Here is a 16,656-nt window from a genome sequence, read left to right as displayed (position 1 = left end):
TTATGAATGTTATTTTGAAGCACTTCAGATATTTTTGTTTTAATAACATATAATGGTAACTACAATTATTGAAAAAGACATACCCTTGCAAACCTGGCAAGGTCTTAAAAATCCTGGAAATCCTAAGAAAAGCAAGAAGACAATAAATAAAAATAACATCTGGCATAAATGTCGACCAGTTTTGAAAACATCATTTTAGTTCGCTATATAAAAGTAGGCATTTTCATTGAGCCTGATGTCTAAAGGAAAATAATTCCACTGATAAAGCACTTTTAGATTGCTGAGGGCAGAACCATCCAGTTTTTGGTAAATCTTCAAACAGCCAATGAAAGCAGGGTCACAAGAAAAAAGAAGTAATCACTTCCATAATATGGAGAGTGCTGAGTTCATGTACTAGGAGTTCCCTGGATGTTAATTACAGAATCTTGAAGTCTATTCAGTATTAAATAAAGAATCAATTCAGTGACCTGAGAACAGATGAAATATGAAAAGGCTTCTTAGTCTGCCTTTGTACTCTGATGGAGGCACTTTCAATCAGTGGAAACCAGTACATTCATTTACTTATTAGAAAGTTATTCAAAAAGAGAACTCCACTATGAACTGTCTATAGAACAAACTAATCTGATGTCTTTCTAGGAAAAGTGAACATCTAATGCAAAAAATTTACATAATAAAAGAAAAATTTTGCTGATGTATAGATACACACTAATGCTGTATGACTACTAAAGGATAGTGAAGATAAAAAAAAATCACAGGGTTTTGTTGTTAATGCAACATGTGTTATGTCAGTTTGAAAGGTAAGAGGGAGTAGGGGGAGCATGTATAGAACAGAATAAAGTCATAGAATATCCTCCATTGGAGTGGACCCACAAGCATTAAGTCCAAATCCTGGTTGTATATCTGTGCTTGAGAGGAAGATAGATTAAATAAGTATAATAATATCAAAACAAAAACAATAGCAACAGAAATATGATTAGGAATAGCTACTCTTAATGGCTAAAATAAAATATGTTCTGAAAATTTAAGTATTTTGCTTGATATTTTCTGATATGAATTGATTAAACTAGTTCAAAATTTATTCTTTGAGAGCAAAGAGTTTCCAGTCTTCTTTCCTCTTTTTTTTTTCCTTCCTCATCTAGTATTTCTTAACTGTTTAGCTTGTGTATATTCAGAATAAATGCTTGCCATTTCTCTGTCTTGAAAGGCTGCATTTCAATAGGATATTTTTGAGGTATGTAGGGTTAATGAATATTATTTTGTACAGAATCATGAAAGGATGGAACTTATGTAGAGTCATTCCCTAATTGGCTGAGAGTTGTATTTATTCTTGAAATGTACTGCTAGCATTTTCTAACCAAATTATCGCTCAGCAAACTACTGGGAAATGTTTGTGGGAATCTATCCTCAGTGTAGTGTTTACCCAGAGCTCTCCGGGAATTTCCAGCTGATTGCTGGTGGTCAGGGTAAGCTTCATAGTGCTGCTTTGGTCCTTGGGCCCTGCTGGGTACTGCTGTGTGAGGTAGGTGGACACTGCCTGTATACCAGTTTTTCAGCTTGTCATCATCCCCACATTCCACATTACATCTTTGTGTTGTCACTTCTGTTGTCAGGAGGGGCTGTTTGATTCAGATTTCAAGAAGAGGGTGAGATTTTTGTTTCTAAATGCTTGGCACCCTTCAAATGAAAGGTTCTGTATTATAAGAAATTATTATATATATAGGACATTGTAGCATAAATCATAGTACTATATTGAAGTATATGTGCTTTTATACAACTGTATTCCAGTCCTGATCCCCAAACCAGGTCAGTCCAACCTCAGGCTTAGTGGCTGAATATTTAATTTATCTGCTAAAGAAAACATCAGTGGTTATCTGAGGGAAGTTGAAAAATACTGAATAAGTATACTATCTGTACAGCAGAGTGAAAAGGGTTATATAAGTAACTTGGGTTAACCTTAATGTTATTAATTCAAAAGACATTTCATTCATTTCATTCAAAAGAAATTTCTATTGTAATTATGTTATGTGTGTACCATATTCCTCAATGCTGCACTTGTAACATGAAAATACACACACACACAAAAACAGCTGTTTGGCTGCGTGGTTTTTGTTTGGCTGAACAGCACAATGTGTGTAGTGCTTTGGGGATCATTCATGCTTTGCTTCCATGCCTTCTTTGTGATGTTTGTTATGAGTTATTATTTGACTGACAGGACTTGCAATGATCTAAATGATCTAGATACTTTCATAACACAGAAGAGCTTACATACCTTGTAATTGCCTGTAATGTATTCCAATTTTGGCGTGCATTTGCAACTATGACACCTGGTTCTTTGCCAGACTATTTGGGTGGCATTGCTCTACACTTAATATTCAAAGTGTTGAGTGATACGGTCATGGAAAACGCTTCTTTTTTCCCCTTAAAAAAGGCAATCATATTGGAGATGTTAAAATTTATGCTAAGTCTATTCAGTGAAACATAAATAGTCGTCACTTGGAGAACTTGCTGTGCAAGGCATGATCCTGCAATATGCTCTTGCAAGAAATTCTCAGCACCTTCAGTGCTCAATGAGCTGCCTGATGCTCAGCACCCTGTAGGATCCGGCCTCAGAAAAGGAGCATGAAAGAATCCAATGCAAACTGGCAAACATTCAGCTGTTCTTTGCACAACTTTTCTTCTCTCTCAAAAGTAACAGTTCAAACAAAGGATTAATTCAGAAAGAAAAAAATAATTAAAATTGAAAGAAAATGAGGAAGGAGGATGTGGGAAAAAGAATATTAATAAGAGCATTTGAAGAGGCAAAGAAATTAGAGAGATGAAAACCCTGATTTTTCTTTTAAATAGCATTAGGAAGGTTGTAGATGTTGTTTAATAATGTCCTTGAATATTTTGCAAGTGGCACAACCACTTCATGAGATGCCAATTGCTGAAATACAGAGTTGTGATTTAAAGTGACAATGTCACCTTAGTTTTAGTCTGAGTGATGGATTTTGTTTTGAAATGGATTATACCAAACCTAACGTGGAGAGATGTGTTTGAATTTGTTTTAATTTCAATTAAAATCACTCCGATTAAAAACACAACTCCCATAACTTTCTGTTTTAATTTTTATCTTCTAATGTGAGTTCAGATGGGCCGTACAAGATCCATACTTCTTGCTCAGTCAGCCAAAACAGACAACCAAATTTCCCAACTTGTACAGATTAGCTTTGAACATTTCTTTCCTTTTTAACCAAATTTTTAAAATACAGAGGAAGCCTATCCTTAATAGCTTGCACCTGGTTTATGTGAAAAGCTAATGTGAAATCCTGCAGGACTGCTATCACTTTATTTTCATTTTTTGTTATGATAAAGTGTAAAAAAGGCAAGGTGGTGGAATAGGAAGCCCTAAGTCTTTATTTCATTGTTTTTAAGTAGCAGATTGCGTAGTAAATCAACTTAATTTATGTGCCTTGTTTATTCTTAAATTCTCCAGATTCATTAAAGCCCGGAACAGCAACCATACAGCAGAAAATGACTTCTTTTCCTGGCTGTTTAATCCATTTTCAAGCTGCATACACCTCTTTGAATATGTGTTAAAGTAGTAGCCTCATTTGACAAGGAGATTTCATAAAGCTTTGAAGTGTATCATTAAAAGGGACATTGTCAATTTGAATTTTTTCAAGATGACCAATTTAAAAAAGAAAATCTTTCTTAAAGTTAGAGGGTTTTTTTAATTCCTAGAAAATGTCTGCAAACTTTTTTGCTCTGTGAATGTTTAGTGGCATTATTTGGAAGACTGGGGAATATTCCTAGCCTAGTCATCGTAATTAATCCTGAACACTTTCGTATTCTCTCCCACATACATCTTTTTCTCTAGCAAGAGCCCAGTCCAGCACATCCAGCCTGCCTGAGGCCTGTGAATCCTTTTAGCTTTATGTTAAAACTTTGGAACAGGACTCCACTTGAACATTGCTTTGTCCTGATCCGGGGCACTGTGCTTATTTTCCCTCTCTGCCTGCTGTTTGGCAAGATTTTCAGCTCTGATCTTTGCAGTGTGTCTCCAGCAGCCCCCTGCCTGCAGAGCTGTGCTGCCAGCCACCCTTCCAGTCATGGGTCCATGACAGACGAGCTCTGCCAGATGTCACTGCCACGGTTCTGGATATTCCTGCTCACAGCTGTCCATCTTACAGCTCTGCTGGAAATTACTGTCAACCTACAGGGACAAGAGAGAGAGGCATGTGCCTGTATGTTAACCATCTCCATCGCATCGCCTGTTAATTGAAAGAATCTTTGCCCTCATCTCCCAGCCAGGCACTGGGATTGCAGTCTTGCAGCAGAGGGGCAGAACAGGCACTGGGAAGCAGCAAAAGCCGGGGCAGCTTTGTACTTCAGTGCATGTGAGCCAGAGCACAAACTACCTGTGCTAAGTAAACAGGGAGAAAATTGAGTGAAAAGGGGTCTTTAATCTTTTTCAGCTACACTGCGTGACAAGCTTCTAGATGAGAAAGTGGTATTCAGCCTCCCAGTGTCCTTTTAAAATATATATATTTTTCCCAGTAAAGTTTTTAAACTGAGAATATTTTATCCAAGTGATTAAAGTTACTTTTTACTCTTGCACATTGGGCACAGAATATTTAAACATCAGAGAGAGAGGGAACCTAAGATATGATAATACCTGACAGTTTATGAGAATGTGTTTCAGATTACAAGCAAAGCATGTGCATGCACATATGAATACAGCAGTGGTTTCTCTTCAGCATTATGTAATGTTCTTTCATAAAAGAAAGAAGTGAAGGCTCCCGCTATTCTGTTCAAAGGAAAGACATTTATATATTTTATATGGCACTCTTTATACTGCTGTGGTATGGTATGTAATATATTGAAAGTTCTCAGTCTGCGATAGACCCCCAAAGGGTAGACATGTAGGTCTGGGAGATGAAAAAAATCAAAGACATGATCTCTTGACAGAATTATGTAACCTTCTCACACTGCCTCTGAACCTCATTGAATCCTCGAGGTGACAGAAAGCTGGCAAGCTAAGTAGAAGCAGCTGCTTGCGATGGCATGCCTAAGATATATGAATCTATTCAGTGTAATCAATGGCTGAATGCTCAACAGCCCAACCCACTGATCACCATGATGACCCTGGTTCCTGCTATGTCCATCAGGTTGCTGTGAAGGCTTAAGGAAGGAGGGAATGGAGGGGAGAAAGCAGGACATAAGAAGCAAAGAGAGGAGACAAACAGAGGCATGAGCCCTCCTCATAAAAGCTACTCAGGAAATTGCAAGGCTTATTACTATGTGTGCGGTACTTGATCGCACTGAAGTTTTGCTCTAAGGTGCATACCTGAATAAATGCAGCAAAATTTTCTTCTGTGCATAGTCTGAATTGCCATGGAAGCTTGCCTTCTATGGAATTTCCACCAGGGGTGATGGGCTGTGTTCTTCATGCTCCTTTGGCAGACCCAGCCATAATACGCATGTGCATGCATGTGCACGTTAACCTTATTTTTTATATCATTTCCGCAAATGTTCTTTAAAATATTGCATGTAATAAAGAAAACATGAACCTACAGCATGTGCCAAGTTTTGCCAAAGAAAGTAACAAGGACAGAGTGCAAGCAGAGTGTTTATTATATGAACATGTAAAAAGGGCCCAAGTGAGTTTTATTAAATGTGTTCTACTCATAGGCAAAAATAATTAAACAATTGAATTGTTTCACAAAAGGAACTATTCTAGTGCAGTTGCATCATGAAAAGTGACTGTGAAAATGGCATAACAGGTTTCCACATGCTTTAAGTCTCAGAGGATTTAACTAATTTTCTCTGTTCACTAACAAAAATATCTTTTAAAGTTCACATAGGCTGCAAAAGGCCAAACTGGTTTCCTTTTATGTCACGCATCCTGCTATTACTAAAGGTGTTCCCAGTTAAATCTTAGCAGTTTTTCTGCTACTCTTCATTGGGATAGTTCAGTTTTAGTATAATACAGTTTAAACGTACTGAGGCTGCATAAATCATATTGTTGATATAGTAAGTAATGCCAAAAGAGAATTCAGTTCACTCCATCAGAAGTGGGAATAAAAACACTTTTTCCACTAAAGTAATCATACATGAATGTGAATATACACAAGGGGCCTGATCCAGAAGTGAAAGTCTCTCCCAATAACTTGGAATCTGGATTTAGTCCAAAGAGCAGATCTGTTGAACAAAAACAGAACATTTCGTATTGGCAGATTTGAGCATGGAAATGCCCTACAAAGGCAAATGTCTTGGAGGCTGTTGTTTAATGTAAGGCTCGACTTGTTTCACAGAGCTCTATTCTGAAGGAAATATAGGCTCTCATATACAAGTTGTTTAATTTCACATAATAAAAAATTGTATGAATCTGAGCTATTTGCCTTCAGTATGCATGATGCACTGATTATAAGGCTTGAGCTTAGAGCCAAAGTGCTCAAAGCAGAAGAGATTAATTTCCGTTTTTTACCAGGAGAAAGCTACATCCCTATTTTTTACATTATTCTGATTCATACGTTAATATTTCTTTTGTTTTCATTTTCACCAAATTTTCTTTCATTATGTAGCAGTCGGACTATAAATATAGCCATTAGTAAGATAAAGTTTCCAAGTACATAAAATCAGAGGAAGAGATGCTTTCTTTTGCCCTGGTGCAAATAGGGAGTACTTCCAGTGGTACCATTGAGATTACAGCACTGTAACAATGAGATCAAATTGCATTCTTAATCTTCCTTCCTACCATATCTCCATATCCTCATCTCCAGGTCCAAATATTCTTTGTTGTTTTTTTTTTTTTTTATCACTTCTAAGTCAACAGAGATGCATTGTGCTAGTGATAACTCTTGGGTAACACTGTCATGAAAATAACTGAATTAAGTAGTTAAATTACAGCTCCATATTTCATTATATGACTGGAATATTGAGCCATCTCATTTTTGTTTCTCAGTGTAATTAACATAGCAAATTATTTCACTTTGACATATTTAGTACTGAGGTTTGAATGGAGGAAAGTAGTAAACCTAAAAAATTTCTTTGCGAAGATAAAGGAACTATTCAGTTTGTTCACCCTTACCTCTAAAGAGTGCAACCATTTGCACCAGCATAAAGTGTGACTTATAACCCCAAATTTAGTATTTATATAACACACATTGCTAATATTGTTTTTTATGATTGAGTTTTTGTTCTCAATATGGCCACGTCAAATTCTGCACTTTGGTCATCTCAGATGTTCTTTGTGAGACTTCACTGAATCCTCCAGTAAAAATACTGCATCAGAAGATAATTTTTTAGAAAAATCCTCAGAATTGATCTCATATACCCCACAAATTCCAGCTGAGTCTTTTCTGTTATTATCATAGAATCACAGAATTGCTCAGGTTGGAAAAGACCTTCAAGATCATCAAGTCCAACTGCAACCTAACCATACTACCCTAACTCTAACAACCCACCACTAGATCATGTTCCTGAGCACCACATCCAAACGGTTTTTAAACACATTCGGGGATGGTGACTCAACCACCTCCCTGGGGAGACTATTCCAGTGCCTAACTACCCTTTCCGTAGAGAAGTTTTTCCTGATATCCAACCTAAACCTCCCCTGGTGCAACTTGAGGCCATTTCCCCTTGTCCTATCACCTGTCACCAGTGAGAAGAGACCAACCCCGCCCTCACTGTAATCACCTTTCAGGTATTTGAAGAGAGCAATAAGGTCTCCCCTCAGCCGCCTCTTCCCCAGATTAAAGAGCCCCAGTTCCTTTAGTCACTCCTCGTAGGGCATATTCTCCAAGCCCTTCACAAGCCTTGCTGACCTTCTTTGGACCTGCTCCAGCACCTCAATGTCCTTTCTGTATTGAGGTGCCCAAAACCAAACACAGTACTTGAGGTGTGGCCTTGCTAATGCCGAGTACAGGGGCAGGATTACTTCCCTACTCCTGCTTACCATGCCATTCCTGATACAAGCCAGGATGCCATTGGCCTTCTTGGCCACCTTGGCACACTGCTGGCTCATATTCAGACGACTGTCCATCAGTACACCAAGGTCTCTTTCTGTGAGGCAGCTTTCCAGCCACTCTTCCCCAAGCCTGTACGGTTGCCTGGGGTTGTTGTGACCAAAATGCAGGACCCAACACTTGGCCCTGTTGAAACTCATACGATTTACCTGGGCCCATCGATCTAGTCTATCCAGGTCCCTCTGTAGAGCCTTTCAACCCTTCAGCAGATCAGCACTTCTTCCCAACTTGGTGTCGTCTGCAAACTTACTGGGGGTGCACTCAATCCCCTCATCCAGATCATTGATAAAGGTGCTGAATAGGAGCAGGCCCAGTACCGAGCCCTGGGGGACACCACTCATGACTGGCTGCCAAGTGGATTTAACTCCATTGACCACAACTCTTAGGGGACCAGCCATCCAGCTAGTGTTTCACCCAGCAGAGCATATGCCCATCCAAACCATGGGCAGCCAGCATCTCCATGAAGATGTTGTGGGGGGCAGTGTCAAAAAATTAATAGCTGTGCTTGTTAGCAGGACTACATTCCATTACACTTCTGACCTGGGTAAAGCTTTATCTTACTGTCACTGAGGTCTTCTGTTATGGATTCCCACTACCTCTCTTCACTCAGTCCTGTAGCTTAAAGAGAAATTTCCTTCATATTTACCTTAAGGCAGAAAAATATCATGCATGTCATTTTGCTCGATAGTCCCAACACTTGCATGAAAGTCTTTGCAATTGCATTTCCTGCAGCAGAGTGGGAGTATAGTCAGTAGGCCCAGAGGAACTTCTAGGCACACACAGCTGAGAAATTCCTGCTGTTCACTTCTGTCTTGCCTGTAGGCATTTTTTAACAGTTTTCAGTTCAATTGCGCTTTTACCTCTTGTTTACTTTTAATTTGTCTAACAACATAATAATACCTTCAGGGAGTATTAGTGCTACAGTAAGAGCATACATAAATTCTGTGTATACATATATGCATGTATGCGTGTGTTTATAACAAAAAAGGAGCAGTGCCTCTGTAGTAGTTCCACTCTCCAGCTTAGTTAAGATGTAAAAAAATAAGATGATCGTTTGCCTAAACAAAGGAAATGAGGTCTGTATTGATCAGGCTTTATAGAAAGGTTCTTTAGACTTGAGTGCTGGGTTCCATCTCCTCTTCCTGAGGTCGGACATAGAGGCTGCAAAGACTTGTCCCAAGAAAATGTAAACCCAAGTAAATGCCCCTATTGGTGAATCTGGAGGAGGATCTGAGATGTACCCCCAGTGCAGCAGCTTGTGGAGAGTGTGCCTGCAGCAGGAGGGGTGATGCCAAGCAGTGGGAGGATGCCAAAGGCAATCCTGGTGCCAGGTTCTCTGAAGTGTGTTTTGGAGCTTATAGAAAATGTAGCTTGCTATCCTCAGAATGAGGGAAGAGGTCAGGTTATTGCAGAGGCTAAGGATATAGCTACTTGAAGAAGGACTGATGGAGGAAGGAGGAGACAAACTATTACTGAAAAATAAAGGAACCCCTGGCAAATGGTTTGAAAAATTTTGCTTTTGATTATTACAAATAAACACAATCAGGTGAAGTGCTTCATAAAGTTTAAAGTACGGTAACACATCAGCTTTATATATATATATGTTATTGATAGTATTTTGGACTAGGTCTTTCCTACAATTCTAGACAAAACTCAAAAAGATAGGAAAATATGGTCCATAACTGGAATGTATAACAAACATTTAACATAATCCCAAATGTGCCAGCCTTAAATTTGGTTATATTTTATAAATTCATAAAATGAACACATTAAACAGCAATGTGCAGAGAAGAACAAATAATAAATGTCCTTTCCCACATTTTCAGATCATTGCTGTTCTGTGCATATTTCTCAGACAGTCTTTGAGCCTATGCAGAATGTTTCCACTCTTCTGTACTGCAGTAAAATCCCACGTGGTCCAAAAAACATCTCTTAATGACCAGGCACTGTTCTGGATGGGGGTTGCAATATCTTTTACAAAAATCTCCAGTTTCAAAACTATCCAAACAAGGAATACATTGTTTGGCATAGACTCCCATTTGTATATGGCATAGATAATTACGGCACTGTAAAATTATTGTTATTATAAAGACTATACACCAGATTCCCAGCTGGTGGAAATCATCATAGCTCTTCCCATGTTACATGAATCAACTTTTAAATGAATTTTCTAAGTGGAACAAGTTACTACAAATATTTTGTCATCTTCAGCTATGCATGGATATTGAATTTTTTAGATATAAGTTGTTGGGTTTTTTTCATTTCAATTTTAGTGCTGAATTACAAACTGAACTTTAAATGATCTTTGCATTCTCTATGGCACAAATATTGTTTGGACACGTTATTAAAACTTACATAGTTATATATAAAGCTTATATTATATATACAATTCTGCAAGGAAATACCTATTTTAAACTCCTGGGACCAGTCCAGCAAATATAGTTTTTATGTATAAGATCAGACCCACTGATTTCAAAGGGATTATGTGTACATCTCCATAAGTACTGATGGGAAAAAAAGCACTGGAGATTCTGTAACTTGTAGTTTCTATTTCAGAACAACCCTAAAGATCTAGAAGCCTTGCTGACAGATTAGGAAACAGTATTGTCACAGGAGGACCCAAAGAAGGCCATGGGGATGCTCAGAGGGCAGGGGCACCTTTCCTATGGAAGACAGCCTGAGGGAGCTGGGCTGTTCAGCCTGGAGAAAAGAAGGCTCCAGGGATACCTCACTGTGGCCTTCCAGTACTTAAAGGGGCCTGCAGGAAAGATCGGGAGGGACTTGATCAGGGAATGTAGTGACAGGACATAGAGCAATGGTTTTAAACTAAAAAGAGGTAGGTTGAGATAAGATATAAGGAATGAATTCTTCACTGTGAGGACAGTGAGAGAAGGTGCCCGGAGAAGCTGTGAATGCTTCATCCCTGGAAGTGTTCAAGGTCAGGCTGGATGGGGCTTTGGCAACCCAGTCTAGTGGGAGATGTCCCTGCCTATGGCAAGGGGTTGGAACTAGATGATCTTTAAGGTCATTCTATGATTCTGAGATTCAGTGATTCTATGACATGTGCTCACAAATGTTAGGTTTCAGCACCCCTGTTGGAAAAGTCTCCCTATATATTCAGAAAACATGAAAGCTCATGTTACATGTCATCAGATCTCTTGTCATATATGAAAAGTAAACTGGGTACATTTTTTGAGTATATTTTCATAATAAGTAAAAGCTTGTACATTCTTTTAGTATCTTGAGCTATGAAGCCTCTAGAAAAGCTGCTACATCTCACAAGGATGTGCACTGTAGAGAGTGACTTCATATTGCATGGTCAGGGAGACTGATCATACTTTGCTACCATCGACAAGATGTAGCATGCTTCTGACTCTGACTGACTCCATTGCACCTCTCCTGGATAGCAGTGGCCCAAGCCAATGCTTTATCTACCCAGTAGTAATCCAAGACCTAATTTGAAAATGAGCTGTGATAGTTTATTACTCGCAAGCAGATGAACATCTATGAAAAATGCAAGTAGAATCAAAAAGCAGTGTAGAATATTTTCTCTGATGTAAAAAAGCAAAATCAACTAATTGTCTTTTTAAAGACACTTTTCAAAATTTACAGAATTATGTTTTAATGCCCTATGTCCATCATTCTTTCCTATATGTCTGACTGCAATCTAACCTAATTCAGTCCATCTAATGCATTTCTAATGTGTTTTTCATCATAGAAGCTAGGCACCATTAGGAAGTTATCTCTGCTCCCACTTTACCTTGATGATGACATGTTTTAAAACAAGATGATATTCTATGTCAGAAATATCAAGATTTCCCATAAACTGAATTCAGTCACCCCCATTTACTTTTAGCTTCCTGACTCTTCTTACTGTCTACATTTCAATATGTAGTCCCCAGTATCTGCTCATCACTCCTAATTACTTTTGTTTTAGCCTATGTTCCTGGTTTCTGGGCCAAGAAGTTTACAGAACTATGATATAGCCTGACGAAGCATTTAATCAGGGCTTTGTAATTAAAGAGAAAGCTTTTCAGGGCAGGGTGGAATACAGGAGGAACCATATTGTCTGCCCAATTACTGTGTTTCCTGTTCTCAGACTTGACAGAGTTCCTGCAGGGACCAAAAGACCTGCCCTTAGCTTGATAGGAAGAGTTACTGAACAAGTAGAAGCCATGTGAAAAAAAGGGAGTGGTGGCAGAAAAACAACATAGGATCAGTGAAGTATGAAAGATTTAATGTATACACACTTTTCATCTACTAAAGCCTTTGTCATCAAGGTGCAAAACTCTATAAATATTTGTGGGCATGGGTGATGGGCAGGGGAAACCTACCCATTAATTCCTAAGAAGTGTTATCAGATGCATCAGGGTTTGGCTGTAAATTTGACTACACTGCTGTGGTGCACAGAGAAATGAGTGAAGAAATATCTGATTAAAGTGTATATTGCTGCTGAGGCAACTGAATGTTGCCATAGCAATTGAGATGAAATGTGCAAAGAAGTGAGATAATTAAATCTAACCCCTTTAGTAGTTTTGATAGTCAATGCACTGCCAATAGGAAAAGTTATCTACAGTGTTAAAGATAAAGCATATTCCTCGTGGAAGTACTCCTTCCTGGTATTTTGTTGATCTATGTCTAAATACATTGCTTCAGGTAGCTAATTTGAATGTTCTCTTTAATAATCAAATACAGCTTTGACCTTGGTCTGTAACGGCCTAGAATCTCTGCTGACTTCTTGTGTCATGGGAACTGTCTACACTACACAAAGTATCCAGAATGTTTTGATTCCCCTTCCACTGCGTGCAGTACAGTAAAGCCAGGGCTGTCACGTCAGGGCTTACAGTTCAATAACATCTAGAACGTGCTGCCCTCTTCAGGAGTCTGCAATGAAAAATAGACGATTTTATTTATTGATTCTGCAACTGCGGTGAGCAAGCAGGAACTACAGAACTGAATGAGGTTTTCTGGCATTTCTAATGCCACTGCCAGAGACACAGAAAGTAGTTGCAACATTAATAGACAAATGGGATTTGAAAAAAAAAAAGCAAATTAAAAACTTGTTAGCATTTCTCAAACCAGATTTGAGATTCGGGTGGTCATGCTCACATCCACTCAGGTTATTTATTTGAGCCAGTGAAAGCCAAAGCTAGGAGAAGCCTTGACTCACTTCTGAAATAATAATTCTCCTCTATACACAACCAAATAACCTGTTATTAAAAATGATTTATGTATAAAAAGAACTTGCACATTAGCTGTCATACTAATTTTATTTTCAGCTGCTCTGCTCCTATGAATCCATGTAAGGATTTAAACCATGATTTAGCTGAACATTAAGGCATGTACTTAACTTTAGACAAAAGGTGCAACTTATCTGTCTCAAGGCTGCCAGATGTGGCTGATATGTCGAGGATGGGCCCACAATTTTCAGTCTGTGTCTTTGTCATGGTTTTGTGATTTTCGGTTATTGGTATTCCACATCATAACATCATGCAGTGGATGTACCTGGTTCTCAGAGGAGAAGGACTACTACAGTCCCCACGGTACTTTGCTCCTCTGTTACCATTTTCCAGCCGGAGGGAAAAGATAAAAGTTCACAGTATAAAAACTTGCAGATCACGAGACCTCATCCCTTTTTCCGCCATCTCTCGTCTTGGCAGCACCACGCTCTCCAGGCGTCTTATCGTCGGTAGTAGAGTAAGGCCTACCTTGATTTGGGGACATTCTCTCTCTCTGTATTGGATTTATCAGCTTAAATTGTAATTATATTGTATTATACTGTGTTGTTTTGCATTCCGATATCTTATTTAGTAAATTAGTTTGTTTCTCCTCATATTGTTGCCACTGTTCTTTGCTCTCAGGGCCATCTCCTTACCCTTTTCCCAGGGTGTGGGCCCGTGGGTCCCCCATCCCCTTCGTCACGGAACCGGGCCAAACACCCGCAAACCGTTGGCAGTCTTACAGCATTGTAACCCGCACTGTGGAATCTTAGGAATTAAAGATTAGATCCAGAGGCAAAATCCACCCTTCCACTAATATGATTCCTTCTGAGGTCAAGGAGAACTTTTGTTCATTTATGAAATGGTGACATTTTATTGGTTTACAAATAGCTTTGAAAAAAAATGATAATGGCTTTGTGGCAGGGGAATTGCAAGCTGTGCAGAAGAAACGCAAAGGATTACTTCAATGAAATGAGTGGATTTTTTCTGTTACAATCCTGAGCAGGCGGGAGATTGATAGTCACCTCCCCCACATGAGGTGCCTGCAAACCAAGGGACTGAGGAGTGGGATCTGGGGACACAGAAGCTTTCTGGAAAGGCTCAGCTGAGAGGGATCTTCAAAGGGCTCACTTACATGCAATACTGCTCCTTCAGCTGAGAGAGACCCTGTTTTCCTTTGTCTCAGAAAAGAAGCAAGGGAGATATTCTGTGCTATGTCTCACATGAAGCACCATACCAAAGATGAAGCCCACAAAGAATGGAGCAAAAGTGGCTTTAAGCCATCTCCATATCTGCTCAACTCAGAGCTGGATACAGGCCTATGAATCTCCATGCAAATTAGAGCACCCCGCGGGGACTCTTCTGATTTACGTTAGCTATATCTAGGCTCCCTGTATCTTGTGCTGCAACCTAGAGTGGGCCTGGATTTCTGCAGCTCTGAGCTGGAAACCCCCTTTCTGCGCAAGGAAAACCCCTTAAAGGTTGCTTCTGTCCAAGGAATTCCTCTCTGTTTGGACACTCCTTACCTATAAACAGCGACATTTCATCCAGCAGTGTGTGCTGTCATGGTGAGAATCAGTATGATGTTTAGTTCAGTTTGTAGCTTTCGTCTCTAAAGGAAATAGCACTACCTAGATGACAACATTGTTTTTTGAAGTGGTTTGTGACTCTGTCTCGGTTACAGTAACATTTTCTAAACATAATTTTAAATTGAATCCCTTAATTCTCTCCCTTGCATATTTACTTTTGGATTTAATTTTCTCTAAGGATGAAACTAGTGAAGAATTAAAACTGGGTTATAAATGTTTTTCTTCCTTTGGCATAAAACTCCTTATTTTCCCTCTGAAAAACATGTACAAGTCAGATCCTATACCTTACCTGGCCATTTCAGTGGGAGTAATGTTGTATTTTGTGCGAGAAATTATGGAAAAATTTAGCCTATTGTCCTGAGAACTTTTTATTCTTGAACTGTACAACTGGGACATGTAGCACAAGGTTTTATAGAAAAGTCAAAATCCTCTCTGTGCAGATACTGAGGGAAAATGATCGTTCTGCTCAGCTTTTAGTTAAAGGAGCTGGTGGCATTGATTCCTTTCTCTCTAAAGAGAACAGAATAGCTGCTATGTCAGGTGTAAGACTGACTGAAAGGGAGAATGGAACAGAAGAAAGAACAGAGTTGACTAGTATCTTCTCTTTCATTCCCACACCCAGTTAAGGCATGCTGATGAGGTGTATGATGTACTTCGTACTCAGCCTAAACACTGCAAACTTAGAGTTCACTAGCACTATTTCTCAACAGCAAAATATAATTGTTGAATAATTATTTCAATTATCGTGAAAATATGAAAAATACATAGATATGCAAAGTTCTTCATGAATTAAGAAGAAAATCTTTAACATTTTGCTGAAAATTGTCTCCTTTTACCTTGACCCTTTATGTATGTTCTTTCCCTTGTATTTTTCTACTCCATAGAAGAGTGACAGCCAGCCCATGGTTTTATTTTCAAAAGCACAATCACTGGTTGGATGCCAAGATCCTGTGTCCATATTTTATGAACACTGTACAGATAAATCCCAGCTGGCATGCAGTTCTAAATACAGATATACCTAATAGCTTGGACTTTTTTTTCTAATCTGGTACCTGCTAATTACATGTAATATATATATTCAAAACTGCATTAAACTATTGATCTATGATTTGAGCATATATTTTCATTTTTTGTTTTGATACTGATGCATTGTTTGGCAGCTCGAATCCCTGCAGATGAGAGTATAATAACTAATAATATTTTCTTTGCTTCCTAGGGCCTTTATGGCGGAATGATGAATTCCATCTTTCCCAGAATGGTAAGCAGAAAGCTATTTCTGTTTTTGATAACAAAGGACACAAGGTAAATTATTTTGATAAAAGATTGCCAAATTGCTTGAGAAATAACTGTACTGTATAATTTCATAATTATATGACTTATACAACTGAAAATATTTGAATATTCAAATCCTGTAAGCTACGTAGGAAAGATTTGCAGAACATTATACTAATTCTTCAAAAGAAAATAAGTCAGGGTTTAGCATCTGTGTAAGAAATGCTACTGACCTCAGAATGATCAACTTTTAATTTTTCTGCAAAATTTCTTGTATATATTCCTATGCATCTAAACACATGTTCATTCTATCAAGGGAGAACACAAATCTCTCTCTTTAGGCTGGAAAAGGGTAAGTTCCATAGTATGTGATGCTATTTGAATTGTATACAATTGATCTTTATTTATGTTTCACTAGGGCTTTGCTCTATCTGTGAATTTAAAAATACATATTTTCCAAACAGAGACATCATTTCTTCTGCATGCCATCATGTTGTTTAAAAAAAAAAAAAAAGACCGTTTCCTTTGTCACTCCTTTTTTGATGGCTTGAAAAGGCAATATTTATT

The 16,656-nt window shown here is 38.5% G+C and overlaps 1 protein-coding gene across 17 annotated transcripts in view; it reads left to right on the top strand.

Annotated features, from left to right (window-relative positions):
- ADGRL2 (adhesion G protein-coupled receptor L2) overlaps positions 1 to 16,656 on the top strand; it is a 383,711-nt gene that overhangs the window by 192,042 nt on the left and 175,013 nt on the right. For 5 of the 17 annotated variants that reach the window (XM_021404138.1, XM_021404134.1, XM_021404144.1 and 2 more), the window contains exon 1: positions 16,051 to 16,075. The gene's annotated coding sequence lies outside the window, so the exon portion shown is untranslated. Of the gene's footprint in view, positions 1 to 16,033; positions 16,076 to 16,656 lie in introns of those variants that run through there. The other 12 variants (XM_021404137.1, XM_021404133.1, XM_021404136.1 and 9 more) reach the window with 6 other exon arrangements.

This window comes from Numida meleagris, chromosome 7 (genome assembly GCF_002078875.1).
Source record: "Numida meleagris isolate 19003 breed g44 Domestic line chromosome 7, NumMel1.0, whole genome shotgun sequence".
Taxonomy (NCBI): Eukaryota; Metazoa; Chordata; class Aves; order Galliformes; family Numididae; genus Numida; species Numida meleagris.
Note: the sequence above shows the minus strand (reverse complement) of the source record. Positions and strands in the feature narration are given on the sequence as shown.